The sequence below is a fragment of the Siphateles boraxobius genome, unplaced genomic scaffold, assembly GCF_051911475.1.
Source record: "Siphateles boraxobius isolate OS27281-9 unplaced genomic scaffold, OSU_SipBor_1 17, whole genome shotgun sequence".
Classification (NCBI taxonomy): Eukaryota; Metazoa; Chordata; class Actinopteri; order Cypriniformes; family Leuciscidae; genus Siphateles; species Siphateles boraxobius.
In genome coordinates, this window is record NW_027508777.1 from 4,680,635 (window position 1) to 4,706,872 (window position 26,238).

Consider the following 26,238-nt stretch of genomic DNA (forward strand, 5'->3'; position numbering starts at 1 on the left):
TTGGGTAAGAGACTAGACTTGACTTTGGTACGAAGCAGACTACAGCAAATAAAGAATCCTGCTTAAATAAGTCTCCTGGTTTTCGCTTCTGAGTTTTTCTACACTGAAGAAGGAAGAAGTTTACAACAGATGGTGCCCTGTGACCCTGATGGAGAAACTGAAACTCAACAAAGAATGAACTTTTGGAACTTCAAAGCTCAAAGACTGTCTCCAGACTGAATTTTGAAACATCCAGCTAAACAAAGATTGCCAGACTGAATCTTTCCAGCTTCCTCCAGATTGAAAACTTCAAACTGAACCAAGATTTCCAGGCGGAATCTTTCTATACAAAAATTTGGTGAGTTTCACTCCATTCAAAAAACCGTTGAAAAACCAGTAAAAAATCTAGTCCTCTGTGCCATCAGAGAAGAAGTTAACAAACAGCTGTAGGGTTTGTTAACTAAAGTTATCCTCTAAAGTTGCTTTTAGAGATGAAATGTATCCTCTGTTTTTCAGGCAGGGAAGATTAACGTACATGTTAATATTGTTTTACCCTCTGCTTTGCCAGGGAAGTGTTTTATCCTCTATAAAGTTAGGGAAGATTAGCATCAAGTGCTAATATATTGTACCCTCTGTTTTTCAGGCAGGGAAGATTAGCGTACATGTTAATATTGTTTTACCCTCTGCTTTGCCAGGGAAATGTTTTATCCTCTATAAAGTTAGGGAAGATTAGCATCAAGTGCCTATATATATATTGTACCCTCTATTTTCAGGCAGGGAAGATTAACGTATATGTTAATATTGTTTTATCCTCTGCTTAGCCAGGGAAGTGGCAAAAGTTTTTTTTCAGGCAGGGAAGATTTTAGCATAAATTGCTAGTAATTTGTGTATCCTTTGCTTTAGGCAAAGAAGGTTAGCTTAACAACAGTAATCTGTGTTAACGAGTGTACCCTCTGTGGATCAATGAAGTTTTAGTGTCTGTTTGTGTTGGCAACAAAGAAAACTCACAACAATGTTTAGAAGGAATGCTAGACTAATCCCCACAACAGAAAAATGTGGTCTCGCTACTCCTTTATGGACAGACAGTGAGTTCAGGTTATTGTTAGGGGAGCAGATGGACTCCATAGTGACTGAGTCAGTCAGATTGGATTTGAGAAAGAAATTTGGTATTCACCCAGAAAAAGTATGGTCTATTGAAGAATGCAAGAAGGTGTTGGGTGCATGTATCAGGAAGAGAAGCATAAAAGGCATTATTTTCTGTCACATGGAATTTAGCTTATCCATTGCACAAGAACAATCTAGGTGTATAGCTAAATTAAAAGAACAGAATAAACAATTGCACACTAAGGTGGGCCATAAGGCCTCAACCAAATGTGACTCAGAAGACCAACAGTCAGATGAAACTTATCCTGACTTACAAGCATTCTTTGAAACAGATGTAGACATCCCATCAGAAACTGATAAGCCTGTAGATTCAGTAAAGGTATGTGTCGCAAGAAGATCTCAGGGAATTGAGGGAACTGAAAGTGTTTCTCCCAACTCTTCTGTTGTCCAAAACCAAACTGTTGCCAAAGCACTCGGACCTAGAGACATAGAAAGACTATCCCAAAGCTTACCTTCAGTACGCACAGATTTTTCTGAATTCAGAAGGGCATTGATCAGTAAAATGCGTCTTTACGACATGTCGTTGGCAGAAGTCACACAGCTGATGTCACAAATTCTAACTGAATCTGAATTCAACAGTTTTGAGTCTGATGTTACTTCTGAACTACAACATGCCAGAAAAGATTAATTGAGAGAGGGAGTTCTGAAAGCATTAAAGAACATTGTTGGACCAAACATGGACTGGCCAAAGATCAATAGTTGTTTACAGAAGAAAGATGAGAATGTTAGTGAGTACACTCAAAGATTTTGTCAGTCAGCAGCAGCATACAGTGGTATAGCTGACACTTCAGAGAAGGTGCTAGAAGATAATGGTCCCCTAGTTCGCACATGGTTTGATGGTCTTTTGTCAGAGCATAGAAAAGCATTGCCTTTCTTAGAAGTCACATGGTTCGCTAGAACCCTGCAAAACAACTTGGACAGGTTAGCTACTTAGGAAAGAGACTCTGATGTCAAGGTAAGAGTAAAAATTGAAGCAGCATCCTTTAAGGTCAACGCAGAGGGTCAACAGAAACGCAAATGTCCTAAGAGAGAGGGCAGCAGTTGTTATTACTGTGGTAAACATGGACATTGGGGAAAAGAGTGTAGGAAAAACAAAAAGAACTTTAAACAAGTTAACAATGTTACTCAGCTCCTACTCAGTCTGCTTGCTACTCTGAAGCAGCCCGTCCCCTGTCATTAAAATCATTGGGCAGCTTGTTGATGTGTTAACCATTTGGGCTGTGAGTGCTTAATTTCCCCAGTAACTTACAACAGAGATAAAATACTTATTTTTGTTTAATAGAACAAAAGGAAAGTGACGGTCTCACCCTTCCTTTGGGGGACACTAGTTAAGTAGACTCACAGCCTTAAATGTTATGCTACAGCACAGGCCCTTCATCAGTAATGGTGTTAGGTTAGACTGTAAATGTAAAATGCCTTCATGCAGTGTCCACACTGATGAATGACAACGTGCACCTGTCACAAACCCATCCTCATGTATGATGTCTGCAATGACTGAATTTGTGTTAGGGGATGAAGGAGAAATGACTCATGATTGTGTTACGCTTACATACACACCTTCGAGGGAAGTAAAAGAAACTCCCATAGAGAATTCAGAATTTGAGTTGTTTGTTGACGGTTGTTTGTTGAAAGTAATTCCTATGTGGCATGGACCACATTAGGTGATGTTGATTGCAGCAGCTGCAGTATTGTGTCAGGGAAGGAGAAACCTGGACTAATGTACACACTGTAGAGTTGTTCCCCCACCTACAGGGATAGGTTAGGACACGGAACCAGTGAGGAGCCCAGAGAAGAACCGAATGCAACAGGCTTCGGGGGTCAAACTCTGCGGTGAAGACTCCCTCATAGGCCCTATCCTAGTCCATCCTTACCTCACTGTTCCTTAGGTGTCAAAGGGTTCAAGAAATAGGGAAAAGAGGGAATCACAATAGCAGACTCAGAAAAGTTTAAAACCCTAGTGTTTGAACAAATACTGCTCTACTGTCTAGCAGACTCTGAAAAAGTTTACAACCCTAGTGTGTGAACAAATACTGCTCTCCTGTCTTTTGTTTTCTTTCTTATTCAGTGCAGACACCACTTGATGACTGTCCGGGACCCATACGCACCGACCTCGTCAGCTGCGTATGAAGCCACAAGAAAACCTCAAGAAAACGACTAGACCCACTGCCGAACCAACTATCACGAAAGAGAAAAAAATACACAACGCAGAGACACACATACGAAACCTTCAATCATCCATCAACATGATCAAGTTTGTCGTGCCAGTAACATCACAGACACTCTGCCTTCGCACAAGATAATGATCTTACAGACCAGATTGGCCTTGTATTCAACGCAAGGAGGAGCCTGCACCATTCTTTTAATCTTTCCAGTCCAAATTTTAATCTTAACCATTCGATTTAATCAGAAACGATCTTAAAACAGGGCTTTACTTGTAAAACGCCGAACTTACCCTTTAAAGGGTAACTAAACACTAAAACAACTTTTTTTAGTTAATTATCTGTAAGAATGGAGCTTCATAAATGCTGTTCATTGATTCGAGTACATTTTTTGACATTTGGGTATAAAGTGTTTTAATTTTCAAATATATGGTGTAAAAACGTCTGAGTGCTGCCCTCTTCAGGTTAAACGGAAAGCTCCTGCAGTAGGGGTACTCTCTGACATAGAATACTCTCTGACGTCACTCGGTCACGCCCTTGGTGCGAGCTCACCACGCCCTTGGCAGCCCCTGGTATAAAAGCATCTGGTTCAGTCAAAACTACTGTAGCGAGTCAGGAGTTGGAATTACAAGTATTGAAAACGATCAGGATAGATACTGTATATATTAGCATCTAGTTAGCATAGCATTTATATAGTTATTTAGATTATTTCGTGTAGCCTAGGTAGTTAATCTCGCCTATCGCTCCAGTGTGTAACCTGCATTTTACGTGGGATTGCTTCTCCAACGCAATGGAGGTGGAAATGGGCTTCTCCACACAGCTCGCGCTGCCAAACGCTGCTCTTCTTGCATGGACTCCACCACCGCAGCGGCGTCATGATGTGAGTGAGCATATATTTTTAATCACAATTTATGTTCCTTCTTATTAGGCTAAAGTTAATCCTCTGGTGTCGACAAAGTCAAGACCGCAGTTTGAGCTGGTGTCCAAAGACAATTCACCCTCCTCCACTTCAGGTGAAGGTGGGGGAGAAAAGTTCTCGACTTCAAATGACCACTCTGTTGCAAAGCTATTTGCGTCACTCCATTTTAGCTAGTTTGACAGCAGCTGTCACTGCGGGTCTCAGGTGCACGCCAGCCCGCTCAGCCCCGCCCTCGGTTCGTCGCCTCTATCTCTGCTGGGCTCTGCCCACTTTTCCAGCATTTTTCAAATATTGCCAGTGGGTGGAGTCAGGCTTTGACCAGGGGTTTAGTTACCCTTTAAGCCTAAAAAGACAGTGAATGTGATTGACTGAGCGCGTGCGATTACCTGCGTCTGTCTTTGAAGTCAAGTCATGTATATTCGTGAAAAGGTTGCCGTTTCCAAGGAAAGCGAAATGTCTTAGGCTATTATCCTTTTAACGTGTAAGGGTATTTACCATGAATGGCGTCAGCGCTGGTCAGCATTACACAGTGCGAGGAAGCAGTGGGGGGAAAGCAGCGAGTCACGCATTGAATCAATGCCACTGGTCTCTATAAAGTGAAGCATTGCTTCAGCTTTGCCCAAAGGTGAAGCATTGCTGGCCAGCTGAGCCTTGAAAAGTGGAGCTCAAAGTTAAACAATAATTAACACCTTGTTTCATTACACCTATCATTTAAGGAATCAGCTTTTTTGAACGTTTTCGTTGAATGAACAGTTTAATGACTCACTCAAAGACAGTCCGTTGGCGTAACAACTGGCGTCTTTCAATACGCAGAGACGCTGTTTAGTTTCGGTTACATTAGTTACATTGTTTTTGTGTATGCTGACTACATCATAACACGTATTTATATAGCAACAAATAAATATAAATAAATAAATGGCGGTAAAACCGTATATTGCGCTATTGAGCAACTCAAAATTACCACAAGGGAAATTCCTTCACCGCGACAGCCCTAGTGTCTACTGTTGCTATAGTAACGAACGCAACTTCCACGCGCATCTGATTGACAGATAAACTATTCACTCTAATTTCAGTTTTGTTGTTGTTTATGTTTATGTTGTGGTTATTTCAGTATAGAGTTTGCTTTCCACATTCTGTGCAAAAGCATTTTAAATAGTGTATTTACTGCTGAGCTATGGGCTATGACACATTTCACGGGCAGCCAAAATTACAATTTAAAATCAATCAGAGCTATAGATATGTATCTTCATATTAGAAATGAAGCTTCATATTATGAGAAGGCTACTTTCTGCGCACTTTATATTATGTGGTAACAGCGAGATTCGATTCTTAAAAAAAAAAGATTTGAAAAATAACTGAGGAATAGATTCTTGTAATCGACTCCATTGATTCCAAAAATTTCAGAATCGAACACAAACAGCACTTAGTACACCTGGGGCCTGTTTCAATAAGGAGGTTCAACCAACTCTGAGTTAAAACTTGAACTCTGAGTTGACTAATGCGGGGCGTACACCAAAGGATTTTCACAGTCCCAGACTAAAGACCGGCAGTCTTTAGGAATCTTACTGGAGTCTCGGCGCGCTCCCATCGTCTCGATCATTAAATGTGAGGTGATAATCTGCAGTCGGCGACCCGATTTATGCCAGTCTTTCTCTAGTCTTTCATATCAAACATGTTTGATATTATCGGAAGTCTTTAGTCTGAGACTAAAAACTGTGAACCCAAGTCTTTAGATGTGAGCTGATAATCTTATAAAGTCTTTTCTAAATCTTTTCAAAGTCTTTAGGTGTACAGAAAGCATTACCCTGAGATGGGAAACCCTGAGTTTTCGGTTTCGGTTTTGATGAAGTTTCTCGGTTCGCGTACCTACCCAAAGTGATAAGATAAAATAAAATTCTGCATCAAAATTTATAGACAAGTAGTTTGTTTAGGCATGGTTTGTAAGGAATTACAAAACTGCGCACATATATTCAAACGCACATAACTATAGAATCAATTCTTAATGCGCATGTGAACGCCATCAGCGTCTATCACAGGTTCTCGTTTAAAGTCTGTTTAGAGAGAACGGTGTCGTCTTAGCGGTCCCTAATTTAATAACAAATGATCATTTAGACGGAAGTGAATCAATCAAAACTAACTTTAGCTGGGAAAAACATTTTTCAAGAACCACTATAAAACCAAAACAATCTCTGTTACCTTAAATTATATGTTTATCTCTGTAAAGCTGCTTTGAAACAATCTACATTGTTAAAAGCGCTATATAAAGAGGATGACTTGACTTGACTTTCAGAACAGCTGAAATGAGTAAGTTCAATCAACTCTAAGTTGACTGACTGAGTTATAGTTGCACCACAACTATAAAAAGCCATAATGGAGCACAGATATTATCCAGTCACCATGGTAACAGCGCCAGACAAAAAGTGGTCTGCATATTTCTCACCAGCAGTACGCAATACATTTTTTTAGGCAACAGGGCAGCAGCGGCGATCGAGAGAGTTAGTTTGGGAGAAAATAGTTGCTTGAGTCAATGCGTAAGTTTAAATTTTAATTACTGTTATACAGTGTTGGGTGTAATTACCAAGTAATCTAAAAACTGTAATTTAATTAATTATTACATTAATCTAATTACACTGTTGAAGATGTCATTTGTAGTTAGTAATTAATAACTGTTTTAGAGTAACTTACCCAACTGTTGTAATATCAGAGGTGAAACTGGAAGAACAGTATGTTATTCAACCTAATTTAAATTTTCATGTAGGTGCAATCCTGCAGGCATTAACAGAACATGGCAGCAGCTGAAAATGAAATGTAAAAACAATTCAATCAGGTAAGGCTTGAGCATATCATGGATGAAGGCTACCTGACTTTACAAACATTTGACATTTTAAATAACTAAATAGCATCCAGTGTCTTGCAGTGCAGCAGCATTTTTGACATAGGTCTAATTAACACAATTAAATGTTCATTCTCATTTGACTTCTACTCAGCCAACAGAAAGAAGGAAGAGGCTCGCAAAGATGGAGATGGAGATGAAGATGCAGAGGAGATGGAGATACAGAGGAGATGGAGATGGAGATGCAGAGGGGACGGAGATGCAGAGGAGATGGCGATGGCCCTGAGCCTGAATGCTGGAAGGCCAATGGCTGAGGGAATTCCTGGAGGGACTTCATCAGAGAGTCATTCCCAAAGATTTAAGTGCCTTCATAAAATGTAAGAGGTCTACATACAGGTCCTTCTAAAAAAAAAATGCATATTGTGATAAAATTCATTATTTTCCATAATGTAATGATAAAAATTAAACTTTCATATATTTTAGATTCATTGCACACCAACTGCAATGTTTCAGGTCTCTTATTGTTTTAATACTGATGATTTTGGCATACAGCTCATGAAAACCCAAAATTCCCATTTAAAAAAATTAGCATATTTCATCCGACCAATAAAAGAAGTGTTTTTAATACAAAAAAAGTCAACCTTCAAATAATTATGTTCAGTTATGCACTCAATACTTGGTCGGGAATCCTTTCGTGGCATGGAGGCAATCAGCCTGTGGCACTGCTGAGGTGTTATGGAGGCCCAGGATGCTTCGATAGCGGCCTTAAGCTCATCCAGAGTGTTGGGTCTTGCGTCTCTCAACTTTCTCTTCACAATATCCCACAGATTCTCTATGGGGTTCAGGTCAGGAGAGTTGGCAGGCCAATTGAGCACATTAATACCATGGTCAGTAAACCATTTACCAGTGGTTTTGGCACTGTAAGCAGGTGCCAGGTCGTGCTGAAAAATGAAATCATCTCCATAAAGCTTTTCAGCAGATGGAAGCATGAAGTGCTCCAAAATCTCCTGATAGCTAGCTGCATTGACCCTGCCCTTGATAAAACACAGTGGACCAACAACAGCAGCTGACATGGCACCCCAAGACCATCACTGACTGTGGGTACTTGACCCACTGCGCGGTTTTCTTGGGCAGCTTGGCGATGAACTGTTCCAGTACCACGTTGTTGATGACATCCTCGACGTCGCCTCCGTCGGCCATCAGCCATCTGCGGCAGGAGTCCCGGAGCTGCTGCGCCATGACGAAGGGCCGGCCGGACTCGTCCGAGCGTTTGAATGAGGTCCGCAAATGGCGTTCCCGGCGGGTTCTGCATGGCGGCGGCGGTCTTCTCCTTCCCAGGTTTCGGCACCAGTGTAGTCAATTTCAGTGTATGTGGGTGAAGGAAGGAGAAGACAGGGTCGGCGAACTTGGGACTCACACTCACGCTCGTGCGCCTTCACCGTAGTGTAGCACTACAGCATTTAAATACGAAAACACTCTGCCCGCTGTACCCGCTCTCGCTGTATGTCTCCAGCTCTCAAGGTTCAGTCAAACGACCACTCTTCCCGTTGCATAAATAACTCAGTCCATTCAGTCAAAAACTCTTTCCAATCCGTTTGTACACTGCGGGTTCCGGCTCCGGGGCGCGTGCGAGTCCCAGGAGCTTCTCTCTCTCGCTCTCTCCTTCCTGGCAGCTTATATGCGGTCTCCACGGCAATCACTGCAATCAGACACAGGTGTTCATCATCTGCACTTGACCTACTTACTCACCGCAAAGCTCGCTGACTCGTCTCTCACTACAGACTTCACGAGACCACGCCCCCCTCACCAAAATGACATACCAGGCAGTGATGTAAGTGTGCGATGAAATAAAAAGTCTTTCACCTCAGAAAAACGGACTTTAATGTCCTGTCAGCCGTCATACTGTGCTCGTAGCGCGCACTCTTCGATTGCACGCGCAAATGCGGCGGCGCGCGCTGTGTATCGCTTCACTGTATAAAGTGCAAAAGAAACTACGTGCATGCAACGTCGTTACAATGCAAATAATTAAGTCACGAAATAAAAGTAAAATACCAATAAATCACGTGTTAGCTGAGAAGGATTTGCATGCAGGTATGATTTTCATTCTATTCACCAGGAGCTTGATTAACAGTTCTTGTTAGTATTGTGTATTTACCATGGTAACTGTCCTTTCAAAAACGTCACTTTATTTTCACTTTGTGTTATTTTTTATATTATCAAATGAATGTGGTGGCTCATATCAACATTGTATTAACAAAAACTAGTTTGGGACTGCTTTTTAATTGCTTTAGCATAGTCCTAAAGTTTTTCTAGTCTTTACTATGAGTCATTCTTACAATTTATGTGTATGTTAAGTAAAGGGGAACAGTACTTGTGTGTGTTAACAATATTTGTGTAAACATGTATTATAATATGCCTATATATATTCAATCCAAATTGTTATAATCGTAATTAATAATCGCAATTACAATTTCAAGGGAATAATCGGCAATTATGATTTTTGTCATAATCGTGCAGCTAGGGCTGGGCGATATGGACCAAAAGTCATATCCAGATATATTTTGGCTGAATATCGATATACGATATATATCCTGATATTTTTTCCTCAAAGTGAGAGCAAATGTTCAGTCAAAGTCAAAGCCAAATATAGACTTCACTGTATAAATTATAAATTGATTCTTATTAAAGCTACTATTAAAGTTCTCAGTCAAGAGCAGTGAGTGATTTCCTCTTTCTTTTTATTAACTTTAAATAGATAGTTCTCCCAAAAAATTTAATTGTCAACATTTACTCTCTCAAGTTATTTTAAACCTGAATAAGTTTCTTTCTTCAGTTGAATAAGTTTCTTTCTTCTGTTGAAGTTATTTGGAAGAATGTGGGTAACCAAACAGTTGATGTACCCCAGTGATTTGTATATTTTTTCCTATGGAAGTCAATGGGGACCAGCAACTGTCTGGTTACCCACATTCTTCAAAATATCTTCTTTTGTGTTCAGCACAAGGTTTAATACAGGTTTAGAACAATATTACAGTGAATAAATAATGACAGAATTTTTACTTTTGGGTGAACTATCCTCCCTTTAAGGACAAGCGGCTGCATGTTTACTATTTGGGCAACGGTCTCCTTAAGACCTCTACGCGACGCGTCTAATATACACGCATTTGACAAGCAGATTTCTCTCAATTTTCTCAGTTTGCTTTCAGTTTAGACATAACCAACTTTCTTTATGTAGCCTTGTGTGTATTTGAGAGTATTAGCGAAATAAGACTCGAAAGATAACTTGGTCCTGTAACCCGGCGCTGTTAGACAGGCTTTTAGTGCATGTGCGCGTCGGGTGTTGTTCGCGCTCAGTAAAGCGTATGTTAGAACGGCGCATCAGCAGTGAATGACATGTTTAACCGGCAAGGATTTAAAGCACATGCAAATAACGAACTTTTGTAAACTCACTGAACTGCTGTGTCCCGTTCCTCTGCGTCAACATTTGATGCGAGTATTTGTCGCGTTGTACACTAGGCTGTTGAGATGGGGGCGCCAGAACTGCAACTAGAATGCACGGTATACTTCTACAAAAGCAGTCAGCAGCTTGCTTGGAGCAAGGATCATAGCGCAAATTTGAACTATATCGATATATGCGATATGGTCTAATTCCATATCACATTTAAAAATATATCGATATATTTTTTATATCGATATATCCCCCAGCCCTGCATGCAGCTCTACATTTTGGCATTTCCTTCTCCCCAGTCTTCCTCCAGACTCTGGCACCTTGATTTCCGAATGACATGCAAAATTTGCTTTCATCCGATAAAAGTACTTTGGACCACTGAGCAACATTCCAGTGCTGCTTCTCTGTAGCCCAGGTCAGGCGCTTCTGCCGCTGTTTCTGGTTCAAAAGTGGCTTGACCTGGGGAATGCGGCACCTGTAGCCCATTTCCTGCACACGCCTGTACACGGTGGCTCTGGATGTTTCTACTCCAGACTCAGTCCACTGCTTCCGCAGGTCCCCCAAGGTCTGGAATCGGTCCTTCTCCACAATCTTCCTCAGGGTCCGGTCACCCCTTCTCGTTGTGCAGCGTTTTTTGCCACACGTTTTCCTTCCCACAGACTTCCCACTGAGGTGCCTTGATACAGCACTCTGGGAACAGCCTATTTGTTCAGAAATTTCTTTCTGTGTCTTACCCTCTTGCTTGAGGGTGTCAATGATGGCCTTCTGGACAGCAGTCAGGTCGGCAGTCTTATCCATGATTGCGGTTTTGAGTAATGAAACAGGCTGGTAGTTTTTAAAAGCCTCAGGAATCTTTTGCAGGTGTTTAGAGTTAATTAGTTGATTCAGATGATTAGATTAATAGCTCGTTTGGAGACCCTTTTCATGATATGCTAATTTTTTGAGATAGGAATTTTGGGTTTTCATGAGCTGTATGCCAAAATCATCAGTATTAAAACAATAAAAGACCTGAAATATTTCAGTTGGTGTGCAATGAATCTAAAATATATGAAAGTTTAATTTTAATCATTACATTATGGAAAATTATTAATTGAATTTTTTGAGAAGGACCTATATGTGTTATTTTTTATATAGGCTGTTTTTGATATTTCCATATATTTTACTTTGGGTTGGGTTTTTTGTTGCTCCCAACAGATTCTGATGGTTATATCTCTCTTTTGGAGCCTCCTGTCCCAACAGAACCCCAGACAGTTGTAAGTAGCCTACTCAATACACCAGAAATTATGACAAATAGTATTATAAAATGTGCTCAACCAAATGCTCATCTTCACAGGACGATGGGGATGAAGAAACAATTTCTGCTGCCACAGAGAGGCCTACAGAGGAAATGTTAATATTATGTGTCTACACATCAAACAATCTACACATTTACATTTCTTCACATTATTTATGTGGAGTAGCCTATAGAATCTAAGTTTATATCTAAGTATAAACGGATATTCTTATCTCTCCCCCGTCCCCAGAGAGAGGAAGAACAGTAGGAGGAAGGTCCATCAACTTCTGGTGTACAGATGAACACAGTTTAGTGATTTTCAGTGAATGCCACAGTTTAATTCTGTAGAATTTGTTTAGAACTACATGATGTAACTCTTATCTACTGTATTTTCAGTTGCCAGTTAAGAAGTTATATAGACTTCATCTTATCAAAAAAACTTGGGGGGAAAAAACAGCGTTTGAGTGCTGAGAATGCCCTGATAAGTTCGTCTTTGTCCAGCGATTTTGTCATCTCGCCTGGACCAGAGAAAGAGGTCACTTTTGGTAGACTGAATAAAGCGTTCTTTTGTTGTCCAATATCTTTTTCGTTTTTCAGCACCACTGGCATATGTAGGCTACGTTTCATTTTCCTCTTAAAATTCTTTTCCTGCTCAAAATAACATTTTAACTTAACGGCAAAAAAGGCAAATTTCTAAACAAATAAACTACCAGTATTATGCTTCAGATCACTTTCTCGGGGGAGGTTTAGAGAATTAGAGACCTCAGTGTTATGCTTAGGATTGTGGGTAGTGTAGTATTTCCATAGACAGTAAAAATTTATTTCTCCAGAAGATCGCAAATAAAACACGTTTTTCTTAAAATAATGTTGATTTCATACTGACTTGTGGTTTTTATAGGAGCAGAAACTTTCGTTTCACAATCTCGTAGCTTGTGGTCAGTCTACCTCGGATGGTTTAGACATTATGGCTGAAAATCAATATCCTATGGAGAAAATTAATGGGATTTTTGCTGGTGTTTTGGGGACCCCCTTGGAGGGCGGGGCCCATTTCAATTGAAATGGGTGAAACATAGGTAAGGCCGCCTATGGGTGTATGTGTCATTCAAATCTATATGAAATGGAAAATCTGTGCAGTTTTACAAAGCCTTTATTATAATGCGTGGTAGAAAAAAAAATGTGCTTGTATCTCACAATGTCCCTGAAATTATTGTTTAGCTAAATTAAGCTGGTCTTTAGCCTATGGAGTTGTCACAGGATGAACAAATGACTCAGACCCGAAGACTCAAGAGGTGAACTAATAATTTCTGTTTCTGGTAGACTGCATAGCATAGCTTCAGACTAGTGATGTGACAGGACAAAACAAAGCATAGCTTCAGATTAGGGATGTGACAGGACAAAACAAAAGAACAAATCTGGATGTGAGGTGAATTAGCAGACTGCATAGCCTGAAGACCCAGCTAAGCAATTTATTAATCATTTCTGTTTGTCATCAGGGCTGGACTGGCCATCGGGCATACCGGGCAATTTCCCGGTGGGCCGACGTGCTTTTTGAGCCGATACAGATTCTTTAAAAAAAATATAAAACATTTTTTTTTTGTCTAAACAGCCCATAATACTCGTATATCGGCGGCCCATTCGTTTAGTTTTGCTTAATTGGCGGTGCGGGGATCTTTGTGCCGGTGTAATGCACTGGACAAAAAAGTCGGTTTTTTTTTTTTTTTTACCGGCCCATGAAACATGTAGATCAGCGGCCCATTGGTTCTTTTCTTGATTGGCACTGGGCTGGTCCAATCACATCTTTAAACTCCTCCCCCTTTGGGCTCTGAGCGCGCGTGAGCAGTGTCAGTGTGTATCTGTCAAAATAGTCAGAGATGGAGAAGAAACGCAAGGAATGTGCAGAGAAATAGCGTTAAAAAAAGAAACAGGCCCTTCAAGTGTCTGATGATGATATTGGGGAGGAGTAGAGTGTAGTGAGTGTAGAGAAATGTGGTATGCAGAACTAGGCAACTTTCAGAACACTGAGGCGATGAGTGTAGGAACCCATCACCCAGTTACGCATTATTTACACATCGGCATAGTTGATGATTACGCATTTTACTAGAATTGTAATGAGACGCATTTGTAAACCATGTTTCCGCCAAAATAAAAGATCATGTGTTTATCTTTTTCAAGCATGGAAATAAGTACAAAATTGATTATGAAAGTTCCTTTTATTTTTCAGTGCATTTGTTTTACAATATATGGCTATTACTGTCATAAAATTAATATTATAACTATTATTATGTAGTAGTGTAATGCAGACAGACACTATATCACAGCTAAAAGAGTTTTGAGTTTTTCTTTTTCAATTTGCACACTGATTATGGATTGGAGCTCTTAATTTTTAACTCTCAAAGTGCACCAGATTGATGAATTTAACATTAAAAAGCACCATTTTTTCTAACGGGGGTGGGGTCTCCCCCGAATCCCCCTAAAGGGACAGAGGTCCACCCACTACAGATTTACCAAAAATCCTGTGTCAAACACTGGTATTGCTATGCCAATGCAGCTTATAGCTTGTTTTAGGATTCATCATTGTGGAATACCGGTAGGTCGATTGTATTTTACAATTAATAGTTATTTCATCCATTAACTCTTACTCATTCCTACTCACTCATTAGGCTACGTGGCATAGTGGTTTTAATAGGAGTTAGTATACATATTCAGGGGTCGTGAAAAGATCGGTTGTGTTTATGATTATATGTAGTGGGCCAGTCTGGGCCAAAATGCCCGGGCCGATTTTTAGTCCCAGTCCAATCCTGTTTGTCATAATTTGGCCTTGGCTGGATTATAGTGTTTTCATATTAGACATGTGATGAATATTCTTTCACCTCTATGTTTCACGTCTCCGTTTTCAGCTCATACCTTTTTTTATTTTTTTGCTCAATACTTAAACGCGTCGCATAGCACTTAAACCGCTCGTAAAATAAGGCTCCAACACCGATAAAAAATTACTTTCACACTGATATGACTGTTGCCATGCATAATTACTGTGAAATCACGTCACTGGATACACTGTAGCTTAGAAAGAATTGTCAATACACACGAGTAACACGTATCTGTTCTAACACTGTATCGACACAACGTGGCTACATAATCCATGAACATACATGTGCTGGACATCTCGAAATACGTCTTTATGTACCTCATTAAATGTATGCCATTATTTGTAAATACCTTGTTTATTCAAGAAGCTTCCTCCACCGATTCAGCGTGTTCGTGTTTCCTTCTTCTTCTTCTTCTTCTTCTTCTTCTTCTTCTTCTTCTTCTGCGGCGGATCGCAGACAAGTGCATTACCGCCACCTATCACCCAAATGGACCACTGACAACAACCTACCTCTCCAACCTTAGGCTACTCCACCAACAATGCAATGAATCACCCTTAAAGGTATTGTAGGTAGAAAGCCACAAAAATACTTTTTGTCCAAATTTGTTTAAACTGTCTTTATATATCAATGCATAATTAAAATGTAAGTACTCTGGAAAAGAAATTATAAAAATCGAGTGTCTGTAGTCCTCTCAGGACTGCAATAAACACACCTCATTATTCCATTAACTCCCACCCCCTCCCTTCTCGGCTCCTTCCAAAGCCACGCCCCCAAAACAAATGAACGCGCGATCCCGGCCGTTCGCATGAGGTCTATGGTTCGCTCAGTTTGAGGAGTCGGACGCGTTTACCAGCTTTACCAGATGTAGTGACATCATGTCAGAATCACAAATAATAAAATAACTAACTTTATCAGTATGAATATAAACAATTAACATGACAGTTAGTACTCACTATCAAGCTCGCATATCGATACTGGTAAAGTTTAAAATATTTTACTAGCTCGTAACGGAATCAAACTCAATATAAGGCAAAGCTATAAATAGCTTCATTGATACACGTTTGCCGTTACTATCAGTCACACTTTGATGAAGGTGAATTTGTAAGATTCATAACATAAGATTGTTTACAGATAAACTGAGTAACATAGCCTACACTCAAACACCTTCTCACAACTGCATTGCAGACTCAAGATAATATAACACACACACACACACACACAACATATATTGTATAGCACATACAAATACAACATAAAGACATAGGTAAACATATGTAGAGCATATAACAACAAACCAAACGTGAAAAAATGGAGCAGGTACAGTTCACGGTGAACATAGGAACAAAGTTTAGGCAGAGGGTAAAGCTAGGTATAAAAATAGATCCCCTAAACTTTTTAACCTAAATTTGGCGAAATTAAACAAAACAGCTTTCAACTGCAGATGGGCCTATTGCTTATTTATCGTCTCAACCCTGGCTCAGTAACGTTATACCAGTCGACACCAAAGTTACACTGTCATAGCTAAGCAAGTACCGTTAGTTATGCTACGTAACGTTAGGTAGCTATATTAGGTAGCTACGTGTGCTAGTGATACATGCTTCATGAAAAAATAAATACCATCAAAATGAAAACAGCAAGATTACCTGTCCAGCAGAAATAAAGCCATCATGGAGTCACTTTTCAGCCCCTTGAGAATGAGATCCCTCAGTAGTCGCCACCGCTGGAAAGCCACGCCGATATTGACTCTCGTATGATTTCTTTATTTATCCAAAGACTTTTTGTTCATAGCCTTTTCAAATACTGTCTTCCTTTTTTTAACTTGTTTGACTTCGCTGCCTCTATATGCAGGTAACGTTACTGAGAATTTTGACTGTTCTTTCTCTGCCATAATTGTTATTACTAGCTTCCATGCCTCTTCAAACGGGTGCGCGCATTTGGGCTGCTCCTGAGGTGGTATCCATGGTAGCGAGGGAGAGTGACAGTTGCCCCAGCCAATCATTTCTTTCGTCCCGAATGGAATAATGAGCTGTGTTTATTACAGTCCTGACAGAACTACAGACACTCGATTTTTATAATTTCTTTTCCAGAGTACTTACATTTTAATTATGCATTGATATATAAAGACCATTTGAAAAAAAATTGAAAAAAGTATTTTTGGGGATTTCTACCTACAATACCTTTAATTCTTATACCCGCCTAGAGGCTGAAGCTTCATCCGGCGCTAAGTATTATCAGCTCCTCCGTTTCCACACTCAACCCCCATGTAGATAAAATAAATAAAGGGGAAAAAAATTCTTAACCTTTTAGAAGCAGATCGGTCTCATTGCCAATTCACGCAAAAACACGGTGAACACAATGCGTAGCTAATTTCATAAAACACAATTCATTTTCGTGAAAAAATTATATTCACAAAAAGCAATTCACGTGCGCAAAATAAAAGTATACATTCATAAAATACATTTCACAAATGCAAAACACAATTCGTAGATACAACTGTGCACAAAAACTTTTGAATTTTTAAAATGTTCGAGTTTATCCATGCATGATGTGCAAATCGTCATTCGCGTGTGATCGCCTGGGATTTGTGTGTAGGCTCGTTTGAGATGCGCCTGGCTTCACCTGAAATAATAGGCTTTGAGATGAGAAAAATCTGCGCAGTACCGATCACCGGTGATCAGCGTGAGATGCATGCCGGTGTCCTGACATTCCAATCTACCCGTCAGATCGTCCTACCAAGGCTTACTGCGCATGCGCACATCAATATTGCGTCATTTTTGTCAGGCTGAAAAACACGCCCATCATTTTTTACTACTTGCGTGAGAACTTCTTCATGTGAGGTAAGTTTTTTACTGTTAATGTTAATTTGTTATTATACCAAGATATAGCAGTAATGAGAACTGTTTATGGTCACATTTATACAAAGCCAGCTAGCACCATTGATCATCTTAGCATTTTTCATGAAAACATTAGGCTAGATATGGGCGGGGCATATGATTTGATAGTTTGCTGTAAAATATAAACACACACAATTAAGCCAAAATGTCCGTTTTGTCGAGTGTCCTCATAAGATAAGTCTTAAATTAATTAAGTATTAAATGATCGTAAAGGGTGTGAGGCGTGTGAGATCTGCGTCGCTCTCAGCAGCGGCAAAAACCTAGGTTAAGTGACAGCAGTTTTCATTCGTAAAAATACGCCATTAAATGCCATTAAACGCCATTAAGCACTATATATATATTTATATATTTGTGATTTTTTTTCTTTCTTGCATTTTTTGACAGCTATGGAAAATAAGTGGGAAGCATTTAGACGGTGGGCCGAGGGGGGATTTCGTGTTTCAGACGATCTCTGGGGATAGATAACCCAGTTTTTTATATATAACCACTACACTTTTCAACAAAGCAAATAAAAAATTTTGCCACTCACATACTTTGCTCATTACTATAATATCTGTAACTTTCTCCAGGTTATTTTCCCGGCGAATAGAGCAGGCGGCTACGTGTGGGGTCCGACATGCGTGACGTATTTGTTGCCTTCATCCAATAGCGTGCGTGGGAAAGTGTCGGTGTTGGTGACGCGTTTGTCAACACACGGGCGCGCTGATATGAAGTTGCTGGCTGCGTTCCAAACCGCATACTCAATGAGTAGGTACTTAATTTCAATGAGTACTTACTTAACGAGCGCTAAAAGAGTAGGTACTTTATAGCCAAATCTCGTTGAGTATGAATGCGATACGGACATCATCCGCCATGTTGACGTTATCATGTGACCTACGACACGTTATCACAAGCGCAACAACTTAAAAGATGAACGACACGTTTAATTCATCTATCTGTAAATATCTTGATATTGATGAAACTTGCTCATTTTGTGGTATTGTTGAAGAAACAGCTGCCAATTTATTTTGTGAATACATTTAGGGTTGATTTAAGTTGTTAAATTTTAAACCCTTCTAATGTGACCCACAGTTCCTTATAACGATTTTTTAAGAAACCCCAAAATCGTTATCTCTTGAATATGTTGTTAATTTCTTTATTTTATACCCAAAAAGTTTCTCCTTGAAGTTTTCCTCTTTTCTTGATGAATTTACCTCTCGTTTCATCCCTCAGACAATAACAACAAAACTATTTTTTAATGTATTATGAAGAACTATTTATATTTAAAGATATTTAGCCTTGTTATTGTTCTTTTTTCCTGTGTATAAATATCATATTATGATGTACACAAACCAATGATCTTTATGTTTTCTGTTTTGTCATTATGATTGTTCATTGTTAGATACAACTAGTATCTTTCCATGATCTTTATGTAATAAGTTTATAAGTTTAAATTATATGAGCGACAGGTGCACTAACACTTCATAACATCAGTAACTCGACAGCACAACCTAGAACAGTTTTCCTCTGCGTTTACTGTCTGCAGTGCACAAGGAGACGGGCCGCTGCTCGAAGATCTCCTTTGGAGAAACTGTTGACTTTATACTCGAAAAATGCAAGTATCGCTCAGAAAAAATTAATATTACCTCAGAATGAATTGCATTGTTAGCCCACCCCAAAACTTAAACAAAATAATATTAAATGCTGACCAATACTTAATTATATTACCTTTTTTATATACTAAAAATGATATAATTTAATAAAACAAGCAAAATGTAATTTGTTTTGTCATATGAGTTATGCATGAATACACGTGAACATCTCAATTGTCAGTCAAGCAATGAATTAATGCATACATTAAATAATTATATTTTATATACTGACAACAATAAGAAACATGAATAAATGAGTAAAAGAACAAAAAAAAAGGAACCATCACACAATAAACAAATGCATTCACATGAAACAAATCTTTATTCAAACTACAAGCATGTATTTGGGCGCTGAAGCCCACATCCTACTGCCATCTCAACACAGCGGTTCCCATTCTGCGGCTTTATTCTGATGAATTCACCAGAGGTGACCGTGCCTTCGTGCCGGAGCTTGCTGCGCTGCGCTTCACAATCTGAGGCGATAAGGGCAGATGGAGAGATCTTATGACAGTCTCATCCATGGCACCGTTTCCAGGATTCAGCTCTGGGCTCCTCATCCTCAGTGCTCACGCCAGTCTGAATAATAACATGTTTAGTTACTTAATAGATTTGTTTATTTACCTTATTTACAGCACGTTAGTCTAATGTCAACAGTGTTGACAACAGTGAATTAACGTTATCCTATCCTATGATAATGCCACACATACATCACTCAGATGTCTTTTTCATGTTGTGATGTGCTCATCTGCAATATGTCAATACTTACAATATTTTCCTTTCAGATGTAAATATACATTTTAAATAAGCGCGTTACGTTCAGACAGAACACCGGGAACACAGCAGTGAGGCGCCATTGTACTGAGATAAATAGCGTTGTGAGAACTACCGGAAGTGGTAAGTTTACCCCTCAGGCTCGGTGGAACTGAATAAGGCGAATAGTCCCGTGTTTATGAATGAAATGATGTCGTGTTTCAAATCATTATTTATATTTCAAGCTGTGTGACGTTCATTCAAACGGACGCCAGCATTATAAAGTTAGTTTTCATTGTGACATTCAAACATTTAAATTTGCCTGTGTTGGGTAAGGTATCATGCAGAAAGTCCACACATTATGTTTTACCAGTAACTGTCGATCCGCCATGTCATGTGTAGTAAAAGCACAGTAACGTTATACCATGCTTCTTCCACCGTAACTGTAACCACAACACTTACAATGCTTTTACCACAGTAACTGTGTTTTTATTGTGTACTATTGTAGTTAAAGCACAGTAACACAACACTTACCATGTTTTTTTTACCAGTTATGTAGTTGTAATGTGGTATTTGTAATTAAAACACAGTAATTACCATGATTTTACCACAGTCTGTCTTTTTAGTGTCTACTATTTGTAGTTAAAGCACAGTAACCACAGCACTTGCTATGGTTTTACCAGAGTAACCATAGTTTTACCGTGGTGTTTGTAGTTGAAACAGTAACACAACACTTACCATGGTTTACCACAGTAACCATAGTTTTACTGTGGTGTTTGTAGTTGAAACAGTAACACAACACTTGCCATGGTTTTACCACAATAATCACTGCACTGGCCATGCCTTTAATACCTTTTTGTAATGTAATTGTAATTCAATATTCTTTTTCTGTCTTGCAGTTACTTCAGATCACATACTCCTTTATCTCCATCTCCCACAAAAACCTTTAATCCAATGCAACAGCTCTTTTAAGAGGCCACCTCTCGCAAAAACTCACTTTCAGTCTGTGTCTGTCTCTCTCTCTCTCTCTCTCTCTGTTTTTTTTTAACTGTAATTAATTTACACATATTTTGCTCTCTTTCTGTCTCTTCTTCATCATGAAATATTTTTAGAAATCAAAATTTGTGCAATTCTGTCAGAAAGCTGCTATTAACAGGGAACTTGAACTCAAACCTCCCAGTGCTGATCTTGAAGAAGCTGCCAGGGAAGCTGAACAAGTCCTTCAAATTAGGCAATGTTGAACAAATTTAGTTATAGCTGATTTGCTTTAATGAATGTATCCTTATTTTATGTTTTATTAACTTTTCTTAAAGTCCTTCCTCTCAAATAATTTGGTCACGGATCATTTTTAACACACTGTCTCAACATGTATATATTTCTCTTTGTTTCAGCTGAAAAGGAAGTGCTGTCAAGGGCTTGTTAAACCTGTCTTCGTGGAGAGGGATGAATTCAGCCATCTTGTGCGTTTATGGAGAAGGAAAAAAGCTGCAAAGGCAAATGTTTCCAATGGTATGTCTGTGTTGGTCTTAACCCTTGATTGAACATTACTGCAGTTACATTATGCACAGCATTTGATGTTTCTTAAACTTTATTTTACATACTACACTACCCCATCAGTAAGAACCCGCAATAAAGCGTCATGTCGAAGTAATAATAGTTCATACAATTGACCAAGTCAGCAAATTAATATGATACTGTACAAGTGCACTCGTACAAAATTCTATGACTTTTACTCCAGCTGCTGTCATTGGCCATTGCCTCAACTCTCTTGCAGATTGTGCCCATTGTAAGCAGTCGGACCGTTTATATCAGAAAGTTCATATCAAGTTCATTGTATTCTTTATTAACCTTTACATATTGGCGCCGTCTCCTCTCGTACCAAAAGTACATGATATCTTTCCACATGTTGATTTTTTTTGACCACATCTGTTAAAGAAGCAAGGTTCTGGAAATGCTAGTTTAACAAGTTACTTGACGCATCAGATCTTCAAATAACTTGTCCTAATCAATCACTTAAACGATTAGTTCACCCAAAAATGAAAATTCTGTCAGTAATTACTCACCCTCACCCTCATGTTGTTCCAACCCAGTAAGAATTTCATTCATCTTCAGAACACACATAAGATATTTTTGATTAAATCTGAGAGCTGTCTCACTCCTTCATAGAAGCTAAGGGATCGAAACTTGCCGGCCTAGAAAGTTAGAAAAGACAATGTTTAAAATAGTCCAAGTGACTACAGTGGCTCAACTTTAAGTTTAGCCAACAATGAGAATATTTTTTGTGCGCAAAAATAACGACTTATTCAACTCTTCATTTTCTTCTCTGTGGGCCTCTGAGTGAGTTTACGTAGTGTAACAGCGCAGCGCTTCTGTGTTGTACGTCAGAACGTAGGCTCGCTATTGGCCGACGCAGGTCATGTGTGTGATGCGTGTGACGCACAACACAGAAGCTCTGCGCTGTTACACTACGTGGCTCACTCAGAGGCCCACACAGAAGAAAATGAAAAGTTGAATAAAGTCGTTATTTTTACTTGTTTTTGCGCACAAAAAGTATTCTCGTGCTTGATAAACTTATGGTTGATTGACGAAACTCTTACGGGGTTGGAACTTGGAACAACATGAGAGCGAGTAATTTACTGACAGAATTGTCATTTTTGGGTGAACTAACCCTTTAAGTTTGTTCATAACAGCAAGAACAATAACTATAATGATAACTATTTTAACATCCACAAAAAACAGACGATAAAGTTCGGTTTATTATCAAAAGTGCGTGCTGTGGTAATGTTGTCTGCCATTTTAAGTGCTTAAGCTTTTTAAAGTCGAGTAGATTCTGATTGGCTGTCAAAGATTTTATAGTTCATCAGCTGGAAAAAAACAACATTTCTGAAAGGGATTCCAACGAAATTGTTCCTCTGTGTCGTTATATGTTAAATAGTTGCAGTATGGGCTCATCCTTTGTGTGAATAGGCCTTTAAACTGCTTACAACAATACTGGCAGCAAGTAATCATGTTTAAAGGAATTCATTTATTAATATAGCGTGCTATTGATAGAGCTTTTTCTAGTACCACCTTTCTCTCATTATTAAAACTTACACCCACAATTCTGCCCATCTCAGTTCCTGTCTTAATGTATATGTTTAAACAACAATATTATTTAAACATGGGTTCAATAGACATTTCTTGTTTTACAGCTGAAAAAGAGCAAGCCAGGCAAACCAGTATTTACCAGGACAACCAGTCCGGTTGGGGATGAGAAATGAACATGGCCTTCTCATGTATTCATAGATACTCATAGATAGATGTTTATAGCTGGAAATTACTTTATATGGTGAGTACTGACCATTTTTCTGGAGTTATTATTAAATTGTTGTTTTGTCTGATTGTTTGAAGGAGGATGAAGCCAGTTGATGATGAAATAGGCATGTTGCACAAGTTTTAAATACATTATTAATTTATTATGACTATTTGTATTTTGTTCTCATTTTCTACTTGTACAGAAAGACTACATCAAGAGGTAGAGGAGCCGATAGCTGGCACTGAACACACTCAATGCTCAGGTCCGTCTTCACGCAGTTGGTCAGTTTACATCGTCCAGACTAAGGAGAAATGGGTCTGAGGCCAGAGATGGAGTTTTTGTTGACAGGAGACAATTCCTGGGCCACCAAGTGCAGCACTGCATCAGTTATCCATTGTGACGAATACATTCCAGCTCTACGTTGACAGGTCAGAGTTACGGCCCATGGAATCAATGGTAAGTCTAGTGCAGGGGTAGGCAAGTTCGGTCCTAGAGAGCTGCTGTCCTGCAGAGTTTGGCTCCAACACTGAGAAAAACCTCACCTGCCTATAGACCTTATGCACCAGAGAAACGAGGGCGACGCCATCTTTAGAATATTGTCTTTGAACTTCCGTTTTTGCGGTCGCTCTGTATATTTCTATGGCATCGCTGTCCAGCAGTAATTAGCTGGTGAAATTGATTTACTTATTGTAGAGTTAACGAAAGTTATCAAGAGCATTGTAATGTTTATCATAAGCATTGTAAAGCATATGTCTTAACAAATGGACCTTGGAAATTTTTTTAACGAGCTGTTCATTCATAACTACGCAAGATCGCTGTGAAAATACAGACCGGAAGTCAAAAGACAACGAGCTCAGCGCTGAAAAGAGGCATGGCTACATAAGGTCTATAGCCTTAGTAATCCTGAAGACAATAGGCTTGTTCGACTTGAACCGGCGCTGCGCAGACCGATCGGTTGATGACATCAAAGTACCGCGAGAGCGATTCAAAAGCATAAGGAGCCGTCTGCTCTCTAATCGCTCTCGCGGTACTTTGATGTCATCAACCGATCGGTCTGTGCAGCGCCGGTTCAAGTCGAACAAGCCTATTGATTAGCTTGTTCAGGTGTGATTAGGGTTGGAACTAAATTCTGCAGGACAGTGCAGGACTAGGACTAGGACCGTACTTGCCTACCCCTGGTCTAGTGCAACAATTTTAAATAATACTATTATATATGGTTTGCTGATTTACCACCTCCTTAATACATATTTTGTTTGGTTAGAACTTCACCCATCCACCCTGATGCTGTGCTGAAGGCGGCTCATCTGTGTCTTTTCTTCCTCAGGCAGCTGAGAAAGTTCAGTGTGAGCACCAAAACCCTCAAATCAACCCTCAATTTTACACTGTGGAGAGGATCCTGACTGGCTGCATCACTGCAAAGCTCTACGAACTGCACAGAACACTGTTGGAGGTGAGCTTCCCTCCCTCCAGGACAAGGGAGTGTGTGAGGAAACTTCCCTTCCTACAGGTGTGTGTGAGGAAAGCACAGAGAATCCAGACACCCGAGCCATGGACTGCTCTCACCGTTACCATCAGGCAGAGGTTATCGTAGAACCTGCACCAGCAGACTGGACTCATACCAGTAACACACACACAGCAACCCCCACCCCCCAACCTCATATGCTCTACATTTTTTCAATTACACTGACTGGACTCTTACTCAGTATTATTCTGGACCCTGACATTCTATTTTCACTTATTCATACCGTACTACACTGTATATGTATACTGTGATAATTTTTTTTATTTTATTTTTTTCATTTTTCAATCTGTGTAGTATAATATTGTACCATATATTGTTCTCTACTTGTATTGTGTCCCTAACATATACTGTGTATATTAATACTGTATGTGTTGTGTAAATATTCTATACTTGTCATCCATAATGTCATTCTGCAGAGTTTGCAAAAAAGACTTTCATCACCTGTACACACTTGGGTTCATGGTTTTGTGACAATAAAATTATTTGATTTGATCACATCTTTTGTCCATCATTTGTACTGTACTGTGCTCGATAACAATTGCAAATTGCTTATATACATGGAAGAAGATTTTGATAGGGAGATAAATATCATGATTATAACAACCCTTTTTTATTTCTCTCAAATATCATAAGTCTTTATATGCTACTTTAGCTGTATTTATGCTTTATTATCCAGTAAAGTTTTGTACATGGTGTTGGATAACAACATATGGTGAATATTATTTATTAAGGATTGTGTTTGGTAAATACACAATTTGAATTTGTAAAAATACATAATAACCATGATTGTTTTAATTGAGACATGAACATTTGTCATATTAATGACATTTGGGACAATCATTTGCTAGAATGTTACCATTGTATATTGTATATGTTTTTAGGACTTGGATGCTGTGTCAAATACAGTAAATATGCCAAATTTCAGTTTCATGAAGTGAAAGGCTGAAAGATGCATCACAAGAGACTGCATGGGCTATATTGTTACGGGCACTTCAGCCACACTGAGGATGATGTACCATGGAAAGATCAAAATGTATCCTGTACTAAAAGCAGGATGAGCATTCAAATTTCTGATGTCCAGAACTTTTACATTATGATGCTTTGCAGTGCATTCATTTTTTGTTAAGACTTTTGAGCCATAAGTTACACACTATGTGTACTCGGACAGTATGCCATTCAGTAAAACAATGTTGTACAATGAAGTGTCAAGTCTAATAATAATAATACTAAGGAAAACAATAGGGCTCTGCGCCCTTTCAGGGCTTGGGCCCTAATAATCCTAAGGAAAACAATAGGGCCTTCGCCCTTTCAGGGCTTGGGCCCTAATAAATAATCCTAACGAAAACAATAGGGCCTTCGCCCTTTTAGGGCTTGGGCCCTAATAATAAATAATCCTTAGGAAAACAATAGGGCCTTCGCACTTTCAGGGCTTGGGCCCTAAATATCGGAAGGGCATTAAATGTAGTCAACCAATGCTAATGTTGTTAACATTAACAACTTGAGAATA

The 26,238-nt window shown here is 39.2% G+C and overlaps 1 protein-coding gene and 2 long non-coding RNA genes across 9 annotated transcripts in view; 1 reads left to right on the forward strand and 2 right to left on the reverse strand.

Annotated features, from left to right (window-relative positions):
• Positions 1–15,140, reverse strand: part of psip1a (PC4 and SFRS1 interacting protein 1a) — a 125,318-nt gene extending 110,178 nt beyond the window's left edge. For 4 of the 7 annotated variants that reach the window (XM_077232363.1, XM_077232360.1, XM_077232357.1 and 1 more), the window contains exon 1: positions 14,989–15,140. The gene's annotated coding sequence lies outside the window, so the exon portion shown is untranslated. Of the gene's footprint in view, positions 1–6,906; positions 7,017–14,988 lie in introns of all 7 variants that reach the window. The other 3 variants (XM_077232358.1, XM_077232359.1, XM_077232364.1) reach the window with 1 other exon arrangement.
• LOC143740275 (uncharacterized) overlaps positions 1–26,238 on the reverse strand; it is a 231,033-nt gene that overhangs the window by 203,910 nt on the left and 885 nt on the right. The gene's annotated exons all lie outside the window — the stretch shown is intronic.
• LOC143740269 (uncharacterized) lies at positions 17,456–25,223 on the forward strand. Its single transcript, XR_013204815.1, has 4 exons — positions 17,456–21,423; positions 23,106–23,242; positions 23,412–23,665; positions 24,534–25,223. It is a non-coding gene; the product is annotated as an uncharacterized LOC143740269 (long non-coding RNA).